The sequence below is a fragment of the Lithobates pipiens genome, unplaced genomic scaffold, assembly GCF_037356315.1.
Source record: "Lithobates pipiens isolate NorthernLeopardFrog02 unplaced genomic scaffold, aLitPip1_a1.2 Scaffold_23, whole genome shotgun sequence".
Taxonomy (NCBI): Eukaryota; Metazoa; Chordata; class Amphibia; order Anura; family Ranidae; genus Lithobates; species Lithobates pipiens.
The window spans coordinates 2,984,408-3,000,632 of NW_027507785.1; positions in this window are offsets into that span (position 1 = coordinate 2,984,408).

A 16,225-nucleotide genomic window follows, 5' to 3' on the forward strand; every position below is an offset into this window, starting at 1 on the left:
AAAATCAACCAGAGGTGAGTATAGGCCTGCTACCCCACCTAGTCGCCCTACAATAACACAAAAAAAAGGGGAAAACGGAACAACCAATTCCGGGTATGTTCAAGATGGGAACCTGCCTTCTTGATGTGAGAACGAAGCCGAGCAATAGAGGGAGACACACAGCTAACCCCACCCAGGTGACTCCCTGTCTAGCTCGAATAGTATGGGAAGAACCCCCTTTCTAAAGGGTTAGATCTGTTGGGGAACCATCCCCCCCACATATCGCCCCTTAACTATGTTCCTAAGGGACCCTAATCCGGCCCGCACCCCTATTATAGAGCGAAAAAGAGTACTGCCGGCATCTAAAGAATAAGGTAACATTCTGCACCCAAAAACCAACCTGTAACTTATACCCATTATTAGGCAAACAGTAGGCTTCACATCAGATGGATCAATTTATAGGGTCCCCTACCCGATGACCTTGGTCACTAAGGAGCAGCGAAGCAGAATCTTCCACGTCTCCAGCCGCCGCAGAGACTGCGACGCCTCCGGTCCAATCGCCAGAGACTGGAAGAGCGGGACAGATAAGCGAAGCGCCCCATACTGCAGCGATGCTTCCATGCGGCCAAGAGCAGCTAAGGTAGTACCGAAAGTGCCCGGGCAAAACGTCCATGCATCCTCACCCAACAAAATTTTTTTTCTCTAGGCCCCAACATTAAACATGTGAAAATGACCATCAAACATTACATTCATAAGTCAAACGGTAACTATCCCCTATCGGGGAGCATCAACATGTTGAAAAGAGACACCCAATCGAATACTGAATCAAAGCAATTATTGCAACCATCCCAAACAGCAGGCGTATAAGGACAGTGACAGTCACCGAGGTTGAAGTCAGTTCATGCGCCTTGCGGAGTGTAGCGATCAAAGGCATCAGTCCCAGCAGCAGAAGCTAAGAGTAAGACTGTAGGGAGAAAGTAATAGGGCATACGTCCCGTAGTAGGCAAGGTAGCCCATACACTCAACTGGAGGAGCAGTGCTAGGACCCCCAATCCGCCAAGGGGGCACACAGTGGCATGTAAGGAGAGTGTTCAATAGCAACAGTGAGCAATCCATGCGAAGTTAAATTTGGACCCCAACCAGAGAGAAGTTGTCCCCTTTAATTGCCTTAAGAGCAAAACCAAAAGTCAGGGGCTCTGTCTGGCCATGCTAGGCGAAAAGTCCCATAATTGCCCTAATAAACACAATGCAGTATGGCAGTTCTCAGCCCCAAGCCTGGGGAAAATACTTACAGTCTGCTGCTGCTGCGGTCGCATTACTTGCAAGTTGCGTCACTTCGCCAGTTTACTGTCACGATAGGCTGCTCGAGAGGATACCACCCAGAGGGCCCTCTGGGATGGCCATATATAGGTGCAAGTACACAAATCAGGATAAAAACCAAAGGGGTGGCAAGACACTACTCACCCACCCAAGTAACTAGTCACTGGTCGGTTCTGCGACGAACAGATGAGGGGGAAGCCCGTGGACTATCTTCCGTTTCCATGTCGCCTCGACTCCTAGGCGGGGAGGTAGTAGAATTCCTCCTTCTCCTTGGCCGGTGCCTGTGTGATCGGGGCGTAGAGTCAGGCTGGGTGGGAATCCAGGGGTCTGGTCGCAAGAAGGCACTGTACCAGTCAGGTACCTCAACATATGGAATGTCCAGGGTATCACAAAAGGGTCTCAAGTCAGCCGGGACTCTCAAGTGTGCCGTACGGTTTCCAGCTGAGGCCTGCAGGCAAAATGGAAACTTCCATCTGTAGGGAATACGGCGGTCTCGTAAAACTTGTAGCAGGGGTCTAAGGTCACGTCTGTGCTGTAGCGTGATGGCAGATAGGTCTTGGAACAGTTGGATACGCGCCCCTTCATACTCCAGGCGGTCATGATTGCGCGCGAGCCTCAGAATTTCTTCTTTTTGAGTAAAGCTTACCAGGCAGCACACCGCATCCCTGGGGGGGTCAGTATCCCTGCCCCTGGGCCTTAAAGCTCTGTGACATCGCTCCATCTCCACCGGCGCATCTGGAGGTCTACCCAACAGCGTATTAAAAATAGCCCAAATTGCAGTTTGTAGTTGGGGACCTTCCACCGTTTCCGGGATGCCGCGTACCCTAAGATTGCGCCTTCGCCCCCTGTTATCCAGGTCCTCCATGTGTCTATGCATATCCAGGAGGTGCTGTCCGTGTACACTGGAGACCTGCTGCACCTGTTGAATGGCTGCCCCATGTGTCATGGCTGCGGCCTCCACCCATTCCTCTCTGGATGCAACTGCCCTAATATCTGCTCTGAGGTCTGATATGGCAGCAAACAGGGTGTTCTTTATGTCTGTGGCCACCAAGTGTAGGTCTGCCAGATTCAGAGGGGGAGGGACGTGCGAACGGTGCGTACCTGACACCGCGGAGTCTCCCTGGAGATCCGACGGGGTTGCGGATGTACTGTGGTCCGGGGTCTGAGATGCGGCCTGCACATCCGCCGCTTGGGAGCGGAACATTGCCGGGATGTTGCGGCTAAGCTGCGTGGACGAATCCTGCGTTGACCGGGAGACAGAGGAGCTTCTCCCAGCCATCATTCCTGCCAGAAAGGGGTATTCTTCCCGCTGATTAAGGCGAAATAGGAGGTCTGGATGGAGGAGCTCTCGTTCTAAGCTGCCATCTTCCTCCGCCGCTAGGCCACGCCCCCAGGGGTAGCTTTAGGTGCACACTGTGCAGAGTACACCAAGTGTAATTACTGCAGCTGCCTGCCTTTGGTATAAGATCAGAAGAACACCAGCAATTGGGGTAGCTTCAAGTGCACACTGTGCAAAGTACATAGTACACCAACTGTAATTACTGCCTGCGGTATAGGATCAGAAGAACACCAGCAATTGGGGTAGCTTTAAGTGAACACAGCAGAGTACACAGTATACCCATTATAATTACTGCACCTGCCTGCCTGTGGTATAGGATCAGAAGAAAATCAGCAATTGGGGTAAATTTAAGTGCACACTGTGCAGAGTACACAGTACACCAACTGTAATTACTTCAGCTGCCTGCAGTATAGGATCAGAAGAACACCAGCAATTGGGGTAAATTTAAGTGAACACTGCAGAGTACACAGTATACCCATTGTAATTACAGCACCTGCCTGCCTGTGGTATAGGATCAGAAGAAAATCAGCAATTGGGGTAAATTTAAGTGCACACTGTGCAGAGTATACAGTACACCAACTGTAATTACTTCAGCTGCCTGCAGTATAGGATCAGAAGAACACCAGCAATTGGGGTAGCTTTATGTGCACACTGTGCAGAGTACACAGTACACCAACTGTAATTACTGCAGTTGTCTGCGGTATAGGATCAGAAGAACACCAGCAATTGAGTTAGCTTTAGGTGCAGACTGTGCAGAGTACACAGTACACCAACTGTAATTACTGCAGCTGCTTGCCGTATAGGATCAGAAGAACACCAGCAATTGGGTAGCTTTATGTGCACACTATGCAGAGTACACAGTATACCAACTGTAATTACTGCAGCTGCCTTTGGTATAGGATCAGAAGAAGACCAGCAATTGGGGTAGCTTTAGGTGCACACTGCAGAGTACACAGTACACCAACTGCAATTTCTGCAGCTGCCTCTGGTATAGGATCAGAAGAACACCAGCAATTGGAGTAGCTTTAGGTGCACGCTGTACAGAGTACACGGTACACCAACTGTAATTACTGCAGATGCTTTCGGTATAGGATCAGAAGAACACCAGCAATTGGGGTAGCTTCATGTGCACACTATGCAGAGTTCACAGTACACCAACTGTAATTACTGCAGCTGCCTTTGGTATAGGATCAGAAGAACACCAGCAATTGGGGTAGCTTTAGGTGCACACTGTGCAGAGTACAGAGTACGCCAATTGTAATTACTGCAGCTGCCTGCCTGTGGTATAAGATCAGAAGAACACCAGCAATTGGGGTAGCTTTAAGTGCACACTGTGCAAAGTACATAGTACACCAACTGTAATTACTACAGCTGCCTGTGGTATAGGATCAGAAGAACACCAGCAATTGGGGTAGCTTAAGATGTACACTGTGAAGGTGGCACAGTACACCAACTGTAATTGCTGCAGCTGCCTGAGGAATAGGCCCAGCAGAACACCAGCAATTGAGGTAGCTTTAGCTGTACACTGTGCCGGTGGCACAATACACCGACTGTAATTGCTACAGCTGCCTGATGTATAGGACCAGCAGAACATGGCAAGTGGGGTAGCTTTAGCTGTAAACTGTGCAGGTAGCACAATACACCAACTGTAATTGCTGCAGCAGCTGCCTGTGGTATAGGACCAGCAGAACACCAGCAATTGTGGTAGCTTTATGTGCACACTGTACATAGTATAACAATTATAATTACTGCAGCTGCCTGCCTGTGATATAGCATCAGAAGAACACCAGCAATTGGGGTAGCTTTAAGTGCACACTGTGCAGATTACACAGTACACCAACTGTAATTACTGCAGCTGCCTGTGGTATAGGATCAGAAAAACACCAGCAGTTGGGGGTAATTTTAAATGCACACTGTGCAGAGTACACAGCACACCAACTGTATTTACTGCATCTGCTTGTGGTATAGGATCAGAAGAACACCAGCAATTGGGGTAGCTTTAGGTGCACACTGTGCAGAGTACACAGTACACCAACTGTAATTACTGCAGCTGCTTGCCATATAGGATCAGAAGAACACCAGCAATTGGGGTAGCTTCAAGTGCACACTGTGCAAAGTACATAGTACACCAACTGTAATTACTGCAACTGCCTTTGGTATAGGATCAGAAGAACACCAGCAATTGGGGTAAATTTAAGTGAACACAGCAGAGTACACAGTATACCCATTTTAATTACTGCACATGCCTGCCTGTGGTATAGGATCAGAAGAAAATCAGCAATTGGGGTAAATTTAAGTGCACACTGTGCAGAGTACACAGTACACCAACTGTAATTACTTCAGCTGCCTGCAGTATAGGATCAGAAGAACACCAGCAATTGGGGTAAATTTAAGTGAACACTGCAGAGTACACAGTATACCCATTGTAATTACTGCACCTGCCTGCCTGTGGTATAGGATCAGAAGAAAATCAGCAATTGGGGTAAATTTAAGTGCACACTGTGCAGAGTATACAGTACACCAACTGTAATTACTTCAGCTGCCTGCAGTATAGGATCAGAAGAACACCAGCAATTGGGGTAGCTTTATGTGCACACTGTGCAGAGTACACAGTACACCAACTGTAATTACTGCAGCTGCCTGCGGTATAGGATGAGAAGAACACCAGCAATTGAGTTAGCTTTAGGTGCAGACTCTGCAGAGTACACAGTACACCAACTGTAATTACTGCAGCTGCCTATCTGAGGTATAAGATCAGAAGACCACCAGCAATTGGGGTAGCTTTAAGTGCACACTGTGCAAAGGACACAGTACACAGGAACGAATCGAGCTAACCTGAATACAATGTATATATATATATATATATATATATATATATATATATATATATATAGTCCGAGTCGCAGTAACTGAGGGAGGATTCAAGATGTCAGGGTGTGCTCTCGGCTTGGAGGAGCACCACAGCTCGTGAAACTGACCTGACAAGTGGCATCCTGAGAAGTGCCTGCTTACTGAGTTGGGAATGACATTGACGAATCCACGCTTTTTACAGTCCTATCAAGGAGACAGAGAATGTTCCAGGTGCTGAGGAAGAAGGTTCCTGTTCACTTTCCGTTATAACTTGTACATGTTCGGAGGATTTTACAAGTTCTGAATCAACGTGCTGATTGCCACGATCTCTGGCTAGAGATCTGTTCAGCCTTGAAGTGCCCAGCTGTGAGTGGCTACTCTCTGGGTGGTATGAGAGACTTTGTTAAGTCTGCAGTTCAAGGTGCCTGAATTCTTCGCCCCTTGCCTTCTGTTCCTATACAAGACTGTGTTATTGGATGTTACCCTTGCAAAATAAAACCTTCCCAAAAGGACTTTATTGGTGTCAGCATCCAAGTCGTTGGGTATCAACCCTGGAAACCCCTAGACGTGGAACAACAAGCCAAGTGGAGGTAACCAGTAAGCCCAATAAGTCAAGGTCGCCCTACAAAGGGTTGTGGCCGCTACATACACAATACACTCTGAAATTACACTGCCTATCTCTCTCTCTCTCTATCAGCACACCGGAACACACTACACAAGGCCGACTTCCAGGCGGCCTTATATCATGTGGAGCGTGTACTAAATCCCCTGAGCCATAATTGGCCAAAGCCACCTTGGCCAATTACGGCTTGCTGTACAGAAGGCGATGTGATTGCCCAAGCATGCGGGTCATAGTGCATGCTTGGCCAATCATCAGCCAGCAATGCACTGCGATGCCACAATGAATTATGGGCCATGACGCGCCACTTGAATTTGGCGCGAATGGCCCATAATGTTTGGAATTCGCCAAAAGACAAACAGACGTTGTTCGAGTCGAACATGGGTTTGACTCGAACACGGAGCTCATCCCTACCTGCCACCTGTCACACAGCCCTCAGCGTCATGTCCAAAAGAGTTTACAACAGTGAGGAGGCGTTCCAGATCCTCTCCATGACTGATGAGAGCAAAGGGGAGTTCTCATCAGATTCCAATTCTGATTTCGAATCAAATTCGGAATTTGAATGGATTGAGTATAGTGAATCAGCAAATGATTCGGAGGAAGAATGGGTCCCTCCTAAAAGGGCACGGCACTCTGGAAACCAGGATTATATTCTCAGGCCCAGCACCAGCACTGCCACCAGCGCTAGGCCCCGGGAACAAATGCCCAGTACCAGCGCTGCCACATCATGCCCGAGTGCCAGCACAGGAAATTCAAATCCCCCAACTACTGGAGTGTCACATTCCCAAGAGCCAGTGCCTCTACCTACATGCCAGGTGGTCTTGCAAAACCCAACATGGCTGCCACCCATTTCTCATAAATTGATTGCTTTCATCTGTTTTTGCCCGACACTTTGCTGCAATTCATTCTGGACCAGCAGTATATTGTCAACAACCCCCAATCATCATATGCCCATCCGTTTGAGCGGAGAGATCTGAATTTGGAGGAGTTCAAATTGTTTATGGGCCTCTCCCTAAACATAGGGCTTACAAAAAAAATGAAGGACATCCACACTAACCCCATCCACAACATGCCCATTTATTCTGCTGTAATGGCCAGGTCCTGATACGAAATGATAATGCACTTTCTTAATTTTAGCGACAACACCCAGTGCCATTCCCACAATCATCCAAATTACGACAAATTATATAAACTTCTTCCACTGAAAATTTATTTTACCAACAATTTATTTTACCAAATTTTAATGGGCTTACCGTTACCTTCTCTCGCTCGCTTCTCGTGTCTAGGGGTTCCCGTGGTAGATGGCCCAGAAACTTTAGAGACTGACGACAGATCCACTTAAACTGATTTTTATTTGCTAAAACGTATTTAACAACAGTCTCTAGTATAGGATCAGAGCATTAAGAGAAAAGTCCAGGTACTCTTAGACCCCTTTCACACCACGCCGCCCATAGCGCCGGCGGTAAAACGCAGCTATTTTTAGCGTAGTTTTACAGTCGGATTTGAGGCACATTTCGGCCGCAAGCGGAGAGCTTTTACCCCCCGCTAGTGGCCTAGAAAGGCTTGCAATAGTGGCGTTTTGCCGGCGGTATTACAGCGCTGCCCCATTAATTTCAATGGGGAGCAGCGATGGAGGAGCGGTAAACACACGGCTCCTTCACCGCTCCAAAGAAGCTGCTGGCAGGACTTTTCCTGACGTCCTTCCAGCGCACCGCTGCAGTGTGAAAGCCCTCGGGGCTTTCACACTACATACAATGGTGCAGATGTTTTAGGGTGGATTGAAGGCGCTATTTGTAATGCTATAGCGCCTTCAAAACGACCTTGGTGTGAAAGGGGTCTAAGTGTCAAAGTCAGTAATAGAGAGCTTTCTTACTTTGAATAAATCCAGAGAATAGCCATTCACAGCTGGATGTTCACTCTAGTTGGATAGTCCCTCTCTCACAAGGCCTAGCAGCCAACAGGGTGTTTAAATCAGGAACAAGTCTCTGCCACAGACTTTGTTATAGAACACGTAGGAATAAGTCTCTGCCACAGACTTTGTTGTTGAACACGTAGGAAACTAAAACCTTGTAGAACATTTGTGTGGTACCAGTATCTTGCAGCCAGTCCGGCGATACCGCATGAGATAGGATTCACTCAGGTCCTTCAGCTTTACCAGGCTCTTGCTAAAAAGCCAACTCTTGTGTGGCCTTCTTCTGAAGAGTCCTCCCATGGATAACTACGAAGTCGCTGGGCCTCTCCACAACTTGAGATGGCACTGGATCTCCTCTGAAACCTTTCCTTAGTTTACTTGCCTCTGGCTAGCCAGCCCTGAGACATAAAGTCGGGTGGATCCGCACCCCAGGCCATAGGCACCCTGGGGGCTGGGCAGGAGGACCAGGACCATGGAGTCAGAGCATACTTCTGGACCGGAACCCCGAACCACGTGACATCTGCATCTTAAGTACCTTCTCCCAGAAAGCACAGTAAGAGTGACACTCCCACTGGGCTGGCTTCTGAGAGAAAGTAACCTTAAAGCACCCTACCAGACTGTGTTTCCATGTCTGCCAGAAGAGACAGCGCCCCCTATGGCCAGGCAGAACACCCTATAGTCCAGTCAGACTGATGCTGAGGTCAAAATTTGGAATAATTATACCCAAACCAAACTGCGGATCAGGTGTAACGTTAAATTTCAAAAACATAGTGCATGCTCTTCAGGAGCTGGCGTCACAATTGCAAAAACCCTGGCCTGCAGGAAATCTCCAGAAAAAATAGGAAGGGCTTCCCACAATCTCTAGCAAAGAAAAAGCTGTGAAGGGGGGAAAGAGCATCATTGAGATGCAATGAAGTGCTGGTCATGAGATGGAAGGATAAAAGGGACGTGCACATGATGTCCACCATCCATGACAACACTACAATTGAGGTTCAGAGAAGACAAGGTCCCATTTAAAAGCCACTATGTGTCTAAGATTATGATCTCCACATGGGGGGGGGGTGGATTTCAATGATCAAATGATTCAGCCCTATTTGTCGATAAGGATGTCCCCTTTCTGGTACAAGAAGGTAGCAATTTATCTCATCCTTTTGGCTGTTTATAATTCCTACTTAGTCTACACCAAATCCACAGAAAGCCTCGTCCCCTTCCTACAATTCATAGAAGAAGTTGTCACGTCCCTCATCTATCACAAAAGAACCCCCCCCCCCCGAGGACCTTCGCTCTGAGGTTGTTTGCCGACTTCATGAATGCCACTTCCCCTTTAACATTCCAAAATCTGAAGCAAGACGAAGATGGCAAAATAAAAAGGTTGTGTGTGCACCAAAAGAGGTTTTCGAAAAGATACCAGCTACCATTCTCCCCAGTGTCCCTCCCAACCTGGCCTTTGCATTGGTGAATTCTTCTAACTTTATCATACATCCCTAAAATATTAGCCCATATTTTAACAATTTCCCCATTTTCATCATCTGTGCTTCCATTTTCCATACTTGCCCAAATAACCATGCCACTGCCTTCCACGTGAACTGACCCTGGCCTGTTTTTTGACTATGGCTCTGCCTACCGTTTGGTCTGCTTCCACGTGAACTGACCCTGGCCTGTTTTATGGACTATGCTTTTGCCTACTGCTTGGACTGATCTGTTGCCCTGCTACAGTAGTACACAGGAGTCTCACATATGTGGGGGGCTCCAGAATTGTTTTTCTGAATGGAGAAAACTGTTTTCTTTTTGTTCTCTCCAGGTTTTAGAATTTCCAGATTAGGGTCTAGAGGCTTCACAGAGATTTGGGTGGGTCGAAGCCTCTACCCCTGTAGCTCTGTGCACAGGTCTTATCTGATTGCGTCCCTCAGCCTGCTGCTGACTTACTGCCATCATGCCTCTGCCTGCCACATGAACGGACAACACCGCTACCTGGACTACGCAAATAACTAGCTGTAGCAAGAGACAGTATGTTTATGAAGGGCTGAAGAGTGGTACAATGAGTGTCTGCAGGTAACAGTGTACCAGGACCAATATTATGGCTGTGCTGGCTGTCTCTGCCTGGACCATTTCTATGGACTTTACTATGCTGACAATATCCTTGTGCTGACTATAGACAATAATCCAGCCTGCTGCCTGGATAATTACTATTGCTGTCGCTAAGCACATCCCTGTCTGCTGCCTGGTCCAGTGCTCTCTGTGGAGCACAGGTAATGTTTTTTTTTTTACCCTTTCCACAATAGAATTTATTTTGGATTGTAATTTTTGGTATGTACATGCTATGTGTTAGAAATATGAAGGGCCTTCAAAATGATAGGTTGCCAGGAAATGATATAAGTAATTTATGTTCCTAGAACGCCTGATGGTGCCACTTGGGTGTTAGGCCTCTGTATGTGGCCAGGCTGTGTAAAAGGCTCACACATCTGGTATCACCATACTCAGGAGGAGTAGCAGAATGTATTTTGGCATGTCATCATTGCTATGTACATGCCATGTGTTGGAAATATCTGATGAATTGACACCTTTGTGGGAAAAAAATGTGTTTTAATTTTTTTCCACATTTTCCAAAAACTTTTGGAAAAAAATTAAGTTTGCAAAGAATTGTGGGAAAAAATTGGGAAAAAATTGTGGGAAAAATTACAACTTAAAAAACTCACCATGCTATTTACTTAATACCTTGAAATGTCTACTTTCTAAAAAGGGGTAATTTGTGGGGTATTTGTACTTTCCTGACTTGTTATTGTCTCAAGAAATGAGATAGGCCATCAGTACATCAAATGTGATCAGATGTGATACATTTTCAGTGATTGGCACCATAGTTTGTAGACTCTATAACGTTCACAAAGACCAAATAAACTACAGTTGTTTGGGTTATTTTTAACAAAGATATGTAGCAGTATACTTTTTGGCCAAAATGTATGAAGAAAAATGACTAATTTGCAAAATTTTATGACAGAAACAAAGAAAAGGCTTTTTTTTCACAAAATTGACAGTCTTTTTTTTATTTCTAGCACAAAAAAAAAACACTAGTGATTAAATACCACCAAAAGAAAGCGCTATTTGTGTGAAAAAAGGACACAAATTTCATATGGGTACAGTGTTGCATGACTGAGTAATTGTTATTCAAAGTGTGAGAGCACTGAAAGCTGAAAATTGGTCTGGGCAGGAAGGGGGTGTAAGTGCACTGTATTGAGGTGGTTAAGCATCAATCAATCAGTGCTCATTTAAAAATGACATTTTTTACATTGAGACTAGACATGTGCAAAAAGAAAACATTTGTTTAGTATCGTTTCGTTTTAATTTGTTAATTAATTCATTTTGTTTAGTTATATTCGTTAAATTCGTTTTCGGATTTCGTTTTTTTTTCTACTGAATTCGAAAAATCGGTCGCATTCAAAATGATTTCAACATGATTCGAAATTATTTCAACCGCATTGGACTATTTCAACCGCATTCGAAATAGTGGACTATTTCAACCGGATTCGAAAATATTTTGTGACCCGAGTTTAGGGCCATGTATCTCGGGGTCACTTAGAGCTATAAATCCCAAATTTGGAGATGTTGTAGTGCTAGTTCAATTGTGTTTGCATACCAAATTTGGTGTTTCTAGCTATAAGTGACCCCGAGATATGTGGCCACAAATCGGGTCACAAAATGTCATTCTCTGCTGCAGAAAAGTGCATGACATTTTGCGACCCGAATTTGGGGCCCTGTAACTCGGGGTCACTTAGAGATAGAAACCCCAAATTTGGAGATGTTGTAGTGCTAGGTCTACTGTGTTTGCATACCCAATTTGGGGTTTCTAGCTACAAGTGGCCCCGAGATATGTTATGTCAACCAAATTCGAAAAATATTTCTACCGGATTCGAAATGATTTCAACATGATTCGAAAATATTTCAACTGCATTTGAAACTATTTCAACCGGATTCGAAAATATTTTGCGACCCGAATTTAGGGCCATGTATCTCGGGGTCACTTGGTGCTAGAAACACCAAATTTGGAGATTTTGTAGTTCTAGTTCTATTGTGTTTGTATACCAAATTTGGTGTTTCTAACTATAAGTGGCCCCGAGATACGTGGCCCCAAAGTCAGGTCGCAAAATGTCATTCTCTGCTGTAGAAAAGTACTTGGCATATTGCCCATATCTGGGGTCACTTGGTGGCAGGTGACGTGGCAAGTGGACAATCCACAACTTGGCCATGTGGCACTCATGGCCGGTCACATGGAACTTGTGTCAGGTCACATGGCACTCGTGGCCGGCCACGTGGCACTCGTGGCAGGTCATGTGGCACTCGTGACTGGCCACGTGGCACTCGTGGCAGGTCATGTGGCACTCGTGGCAGGTCACGTGGCAATCGTGGCAGGTGTCATGGCAAGTGGACAATACACAACTTGTGGCAGGTGACGTGGAAAGTGGACAATACACAACTTGTGGCAGGTGACGTGGCAAGTGGACAAATACAATACACAACTTGTGGCAAGTGGACAATGACAAGTATGAAAAGTTTATGTGACAGATATATATAAGTAAGTAGCTAACCATCTTCCAAAATTTCTAATTCAAATAGAAAAGATTAGAACAGAATACAAAAAAATATAATTTAATAGAATAAAATAGAAAGAATATACAACGATCTTCTGAAATTCAAATTTGAATAGAATAAATTTGAATTTCGAATAGTATGAATTCAAATTTTTAAATTAATTAATTTTAAATTTGGATAGAAAAGATTATAATAAAATAGAAATTAGACTAGAAAAACGATAGAACAGAACAGAATAGAATATATTATATTTTATTCTGTTCTGTTCTATCGTTTTTCTAGTCTATTCTTTTATAGTCTATTAAAATCTTTTCTATTAAAATCAAAATCATTATATACTAAATTCGAATTTCAGAACATGGTTATATATATATATATATATATATATATATATATATATATATATATATATATATATATATTTCTTTCCGACATTCGAATTTCGTATAGAATGAATTCGAATTTGAATAGAAAAGATTAGAATAGAAATAGAGAATAGACTAAACAATAGACCAGAATAGAATATAGATACTATCTATTTCATTTAAAAATTTTTGCAGATTACTATTTGTTTTAATAAGATCTCCTGCAGACTATTAGCATTATAGCGATACCCTCACTTAAGAGGGCCGCAAGTTTGGTTTGGGTCCTGAGCACAGCTCCGCCAACCCCCCCGGCAATCTGCACTACCCACTTTGGCACAGTTAGTATCTAGCAATACACATTAAATTGCTTATACTCTAAATATGTGTGTGTGCGTGGGTGGATAACTCAAGCTCATGGACAATCCTTGAAAGTATATAACTGACTTTACTTATTGTTTTTATAAAAGGAATAACATGAATCAAACATTTGGATTGCAACACATAATCAGGTCCCTGCAGTAACCAGTAATAAAGATAAACAGAGTAATCAGCATAATAAAGTATTGCTATGCAACTCTAGCGCTGCCCTTTTTCAGCTACTTCCCCACATGGGTAAACACCCAGCACTGTCTACCTATGCAGTCAGGCCTGACTGATCTAAATGGAAGTCCAGTAAAACAATATTCGCTAGCAATCTTTCGGTGGTGCACTTAAAGAACAACTTTGTAATCCAAACGTATAATAAAGATAAAGCATCTGTCTTTAAACAGCTCTCACCACCCGGACAAGTCCAAGTCCGGTTTCTCTGCCTTTTTGTCTAGGAACAGGAATCCACCGACCTCCGAGTCTTCAATCCTTCTGGTGTACTGCAGCAAAGATGAGAAAATGTCTCTCAGGTGCAACTAAGCTGGCAGAGAGCTCTTTGGAAAAGAGCACAAGGCCCAGGCTTCAGGCCTTGTGCTTTCAGCAGTTCAGCACAGACCTCCTCTTGCTAGGAGAGAGGGGGGTGTCCAAAGAGAGCGAACTAGGCCTCTCCCCCTCCTTATATTTCCTCCCCCATAAGTCTCTGGGGCATAACTCAAAGCATCCTGGGAACCAGCGGAGTTCTGGGAACAGTAGTTTTATAGTTCTTAAAGAGACCCCGCTACAGCATCTATTTTATTTTTTGAAGATCTCCTGCAGACTATTAGTATCTATTTCGTTTTTTCAACAGATCTCCTGCAGACTATTAGCATCTATTTCACTTTTTTTGCAGATCTCCTGCAGACTATTAGTATCTATTTTGTTTTCTCACCAGCTCTACTGTAGACTATTAGCATCTATTTCTTTTTTTTAGCAGATATCCTGTAGACTATTAACAGCCATTTCACTTTTTTTAGCAGATCTCCTGCAGACTGTTAGAATCAATTTAATTTTTCTTTTTTTTGTAGATTACTATTTATTTTCATCAGATCTCCTGCAGTATATTAACATCTATTTTATTTTTTTTGCAGATCTCCTGTAGACTATTAGCATCTATTTCATGTTTTTTTTGCGTTAGAACAGCCATTTCCTTTAGTTCAGCAGATCTCCTGCAGACTATTAGCATCTATTTCATTTAGCGTGACATAAAGCATTAACACCAGCACTGTGACATACAGCATTGACAGCAACACCGTGATAGAGAGCACTGACATCAGAAGCGTGACATACAGCACTGACATCAGCACCGTGATATACAGCACTGACAGCAGCACCGTAAGCAGCCCCAGGAGGAAGTCAGCACAGCACAAGGATGGTGTGATCCCCTCATAATAAGCAGGCCCAGGAGAAACTCAGCACAGCACAGGGATGGTGTGATCCCCTCATAATAAGAACCCCCAGGAGGAAGTCAGCACAGCACAGGGATGGTGTGATCCCCTCATAATAAGAACCCCCAGGAGGAAGTCAGCACAGCACAGGGATGGTGTGATCCCCTCATAATAAGAACCCCCAGGAGTAAGTCAGCACAGCACAGGGATGGTGTGATCCCCTCATAATAAGCAGGCCCAGGAGAAACTCAGCACAGCACAGGGATGGTGTGATCCCCTCATAATAAGAACCCCCAGGAGGAAGTCAGCACAGCACAGGGATGGTGTGATCCCCTCATAATAAGAACCCCCAGGAGGAAGTCAGCACAGCACAGGGATGGTGTGATCCCCTCATAATAAGAACCCCCAGGAGTAAGTCAGCACAGCACAGGGATGGTGTGATCCCCTCATAATAAGCAGGCCCAGGAGAAACTCAGCACAGCACAGGGATGGTGTGATCCCCTCATAATAAGAACCCCCAGGAGGAAGTCAGCACAGCACAGGGATGGTGTGATCCCCTCATAAGCAGCCCCAGTAGAAATATGACACCGCTCAACCTCTTCAAAGAGGAGGGTAGGGGCATATAGTACGGTGTGCTTTTTTGGGACAAGGAAGTGAGCCAAATGAAGAGAGAAGGTCTGTGTGCTTGATTAAAAAAATTGTTTATAGACATATACATGGTCTACTGGTCACATGTGTTGAATTCCTCCGAGATCCATGCCTCATTCATTTTTAGAAATGTGAGGTAGTTAACACTGTCGTGAGCTAGGCGAGTACGCTTATCGGTCACGATCCCCCCTGCTGCGCTGAACGTCCTTTCGGACAGGACACTGGATGAGGGGCAAGCCAACAGTTCGATTGCAAATTGGGCAAGCTCTGGCCAGAGGTCAAGCCTGCCCACCCAGTAGTCCAGGGGTTCATCACTCCTCAGAGTGTCCACATCGGCCGTTAACCCAATGTAGTCGGACACCTGATGGTCTAGGCATTCCCTGATGCTGGATCCGGATGACACCTGTCGATGGGTCAGCTGAAAGAATGACCTCATATCCAAAGTCACCAACACATCTTCAAACCGGCCTCTTCTTGCAGGCGCTGTTGGATTGGTACCCGCAACTCCTTCTCTGGGAGTGGGAATTGCTCCTCTGCCAGCGCACGCAAAAGCAGAATGCAGCATTTCTCGAAGCAAGGCCTGGAAGTGCTGCATTCTGACAGCCCTCTGCGACGGCGGTAACATTTCCGCCATTTTGTGTTTGTACCGGGGGTCTAAGTACGTTGCCACCCAGTACTGGTCCTTGACCCTTATGCTTTTTATATGCTATCAAGCATATAGAAGGTTGAGTTCCATCGCGTCGGGCAATCGCAAATAAGACGTCTGACCGGCAGATTGTGTCGTCGCTGAATGTCAGCAAGGCGAGCCATGGCCGTGTA